The sequence below is a fragment of the Silene latifolia genome, chromosome X (assembly GCF_048544455.1).
Source record: "Silene latifolia isolate original U9 population chromosome X, ASM4854445v1, whole genome shotgun sequence".
Taxonomy (NCBI): domain Eukaryota; kingdom Viridiplantae; phylum Streptophyta; class Magnoliopsida; order Caryophyllales; family Caryophyllaceae; genus Silene; species Silene latifolia.
Window position 1 is genome coordinate 239,788,330 of NC_133537.1, and position 5,090 is coordinate 239,793,419.

The window sequence follows — 5,090 nt, forward strand, 5'->3', positions numbered from 1 at the left end:
ACAAATGTTATTTCACCATTACTAGAAGTAGTAAACTATAATATTAGTATCAATTTAAGGGCACATATACTAATTCTAGTATTCAAATTAGTATATGTATTAAGGGTGATTATCTTAGTACAAATCCTTGAGGAGTAGAGCACTAGGATTTTCTTAAGAAGACTAATTTGGAAGGTGTCCAAATTTGTATATCCATTTCGGCCTCCATTGTAAGTAGATCGATTTCTTCTTACTTTATTTTATATTGTTATGCATGCATAAGATCTTATTAGTTTATGACTAAAATAAACTTACAAAGTTATTAAAAGTGTCTAATAAGAGGTTAATGAATCTTTCAATTGGTACCAGAGCAATGGTTGTTGCATGCATAATCGGTGATTGTTTTTCCGAGTTAATATGTTAACATATAAAACTAGAAATTTGTGATTTATGAGGATAAATGCCACAAAAGTTTTGCATGAATAATATTATGGTCCTAAATTTTAGGTTATTTTTGATGATTTATGGTATTTTATTGCTCTTTAATATGTTTTTAGTATTTTTATTACATTTTATTGAATAAAATGACACTAAAAATACTAAAATTAGTTAGACTATGATTTTGACCTTGACATTTTTACACGACCTCACATGCATATTTTACACATTGTATGTAAAATTTCGTATAAATTGGTTTTATATTGCATGATTTATGATTTTTACATGATAAAAATTGATTAATCAGAGGTATTTTGGTTAAAAAACGTGAAAGTGGTAATCTAACCTCTTTACTTTGGCTTATTGTGAGATTAGGCCCCTTAAGTTTAGATTGGAGTGATTAAGCCCCTTAAGTTAGCCAGAACGTGAAAGTAAGCCCTCACCCAAAATCTTATGAGAAATTCATTTTCTCATACAATAAAAGCTCAAATAGTTTATGTTTTATTTAAAATAAAGCTCAGAATTGTTTTTTAAAATGTAAAAAAAGAATACATTTTTAAATTTTGAAAAAATGAAAAATTTTGGTTTTAATTATGTTTCTTGAGAAAAAAACTTATTTTTATTAAAATATATCACTAATTCACTATTACTTAAGAAAAACATTTGATAGTCAAAAACTCAAAATTAGACACATATATTTTTAGAGTTTCTCTACTAATTTTTTTTATTTTATATATGTTTATTCGTAAAGAACTGTCAAAAAATTTAGGAAAAATATCCAATTCATTTATAAAACATAAAAAGTTTAATTTTATAATAATTTAAAAATCTAATTAATTTTAATTCATTTTAAATTTTGATTCCATTTGTTAACTTTTTTATTCTAATAGTATATTTTGTAAAAAGTATAACTGATTTCACTTTTTGTGATGTGATATATTAAATTTCTCATGAGATTTTGGGTGAAGGGTTTAATTTCACTTAAATGCAAAGTTAAGGGGGTAAATTACACCAAACCAAACTTAAGGGGGTTGATTTCACTATCAAGTAAAGTTAAGGGGGTCATTTACCACTTTCCCGGGTTAAAAATGGTTAGACTTCGTTTATGCCCATGAAATTTTAGCATGTTGTCACATACAATATTTACACACTGTATGTAAATTTTGAGATAAAATGGTTTTATTTTGCATGATTTATGATTTTTAGATGTAAAAATCACATAAATAGTGACTATTTTAGCAAAAATAGCAAAAATGAATTTTATGGCATGAATTTTTTTTCCAATGTTGTATATATGATATGAACATCAGATCTAAAGTTGTATGTCAAATTTCGTTTGATTTGGGTGATTATTGATTTTTATATAATAAAATTGATAAATAACAACTTTAAATAGTCATAATTGTAAATTCGATTTTTGGACCTAAAAATTTTGTCTTTTCCAGGTTCTAGAAACTTATATAGAATATTCAAAATTTTAATTTTGATTTATTACATAATTTTATGTTTAATTTGGAATTAAAGGGTTAAAATTATGTATTATGCGATTTATTTGTGAAATAAATTAAAATATTCTAAAGGCAAATTTTATTAAAATTTTGGAATGTTGGGAATTTTCCAGAATATACAAAATTATGATTTTGAAATTTTCGAATTTTTATGACTTATTGGGAATTATTTCTTTATTATTATGAATAAAAGTGTTTAAAGAGCTATAATAAAATATCAAGTGGAATTATTGTCAAATATTTGGTGAAGACTAAATTTTTGAGTCCTAAGAAGGTTGGGGTAATTAACTTGGACATATATTTGATTTATGTAATATTGTGTGATTTTAATAAGTTAATAGTCACAATTATCCATAAAATCGGACCGAATATACGATATTAGTTTAAATAGGGCGATTTGGCACATCACATGGCATGTTTCATACATATATTAATGCTGCATTTTTATTATGATTGTCATATTTGAATTTTATATAATTTTGAATTATGTAATTTGTACTTAATATGGCCTTAGTTTTTAATTGATATTTCCCGAAATGAATGAGGATATCGATTCGGTTGTAATTAATGTGATCTCGTATCACTTTTATTTTTGTTTTTGTTTTTGTTTTTATAATGTATAAATTAGAAAAGCTATGTAATTTATTTATCCCGGAGATCCTTGAAGACGGTGCCATTCGAAAAAGTGTTCCGACCAAGACGACGTTGCCTTGAAGTGCGTGCCAAATGAAGTTCAAGGGACCAAAGGAGTTGGTTTCCGAGTTTATAAATAGTTTATTAGATTTACTATTTTAGGAAGGCCATACTAGGATTTTATCTTTTTGCTTTGCATTTGTTTTATATGTTTGCATGCATAGCCAAATCGCCATAACTACACATGCATATTATATTTTATCGAGTCATCGACCGTGTCAATTATAATTATCGTAGTTCACCGCTTTAGTTCACTTAAAACGAGATAGATAATAAATTGACAAGAGCTATCACTAAATAATAATTGAGAATTAGCCTTACCAAATAATAGAACCATGAGTCCCAATTCATAAGGAAGTAGGCTCGGCTCACCGGGGTGCTAAACTTGTTACGTTGGGTAAGTGGGTAGTAAATTGTTATTACATCGAAATTTGGATTGAGCTCAACGGAAGTATTCGCGACCGTAGCCGTATGTGTTCCGAGCTTAAGATAAATATTAAAGTAATTATATCGACCGATAGTTCTAGAAGTAGAATCGATTAAAAAGTTAATCCACCAAATTATATTGATTAGGGATGAATCGGCTCACCGTGCCCGAGTTAATATAAATTTGGATCTCGGGATCATTTATAATAGTTGGGTAGAGGTCACTATATAAATGCTTAAAACTTGTTTAAAATGTTTACAAGTATTATTAAAACGATAAATGTTTATTAATTCCTTCACTTCTTATTTTGTAGTCAAAATTGTTTTCTCAATTGCAATGGCAACTCCAAATTCATCCACCAACACTAGCTCGAACACTCTCACCAATGTTTCTTGACTCCGATCCTTCATGGATCGTTGTAAATTAGAAAAGAATGGGTGCAATTTCCCCGATTGAGATGCACAACTTCGCTTGGCCGCGGAGGGTGACGACAAGCTTCGTTACCTTACCGAGACCTCTCCCGCCGCAACTAACGCAAGGTCTATCCCCGCCGCTAGGCAAGCCTACGAGACTTACCAAAAGAATTCGGCCGCGATCAAAAATGTGTTGATCTTCTCTATGGAGGCCAAACTCCAAAGGAGTGCTATAAAGATTAGCACCGCATATGAGATCTATACGAAGCTTGTGACCATGTTTTCACAAGCTCCGAGGATCATTCAATATGAAGCGGCATCCGCATTCTTCGGTCTCAACATCAAGGAGGGCCAAAACGTTAGCCCTCATGTGCTCAAGTTGATGGATCATGTTGAGACTCTAAAATTGCAAAAGGTAGAGATTCCCGAGGAACTCGTCATTGACCGAATTCTTCATTCCTTAAACAAGGTTAAGGCATATGCTCAATTCAGGGTGAATTTTAATATGCAAAACTTGAAAGTTTCTCTCGATGAATTGCACAAAATACTTGGGCAAGCCGAGAGGGACATGGGGCTAAGTGTTAGCACCACCAAGGATGTGCTCAACATTAATCATAAGAGAAAAGGGAATTTTAAGAAAGGTGGCAATAAGAGAAAGAAGCAAACTCCCTACAAGAACAAAGGAAAGGCTTTCGAAGCTTGCTCCTCTAAGCCCAAGAAGGGTGCCCTGTCCGGGGACAAATGCCACTATTGTAATGGTGTTGGGCATTGGAAGAGGAATTGTCGAAAGTACCTTGGCGATATCAAAGCTGGAAAAATTGTTCCAGTAGGTAAATAACTATCCCTATCTTTTATGATTCAATCTCAACTTTGGTATTTTGATACAAGTTGTGATTTTACCCTTTTTATTGTACTTAGGGCATCCGAGCAAGGACAAGGGCAAAGAAAAGCAAGCCTAGAAGATTTTAAGGGAAGCTATATGTAACCACCACCCATGGTGCTAGATCTATGGAAACTAGGCCTTGCTTTGTCTTTATTTTCATGGTGTATTTTGAAATTTTAGAACTTTTTTTATTTCCTCGTTCGACTTGGAAATTTGTTTGTTTCCTTTAAACAATGGTTGTATTTTGGATATTGGTGACTTGGTTTGCAACCCAAGTCACTCACTTTATCGTATCGCTTGTTCTAAAATTTGTCATCATATACTACTTGCATCGAAAAACATAAGATTATCGACTTAAATTGATCAAATAAACAATTATAATGATTAATCATTATATGTCCATAAGCTATGAATTCGATTCTCCTTATGTCATTGTTACTTTAAGTAACAACTTACTTATGTAAGATCAATTATAAAGTCATGTCGAGCTATTGAACTCACATATTAGGGAACTAAAATGTATTTACATTATGTCTCAAATAGGTCACTAAAAGTTATCATGTGTAATATTTTCCTCCTTTAATATCATAAGTACAAAGTTGTTTGTGGCTCATAAAGCTATCTTTGAAAAAAATACATGTATTTTTCTAAAGATATAATGGAACTGAATTTAGCCACAAACCTTGACTAGATGGGATCTACGTGAAGAGACAAAAAGAAGATGTTCTTAGGTTAGACTCTTGACGTGA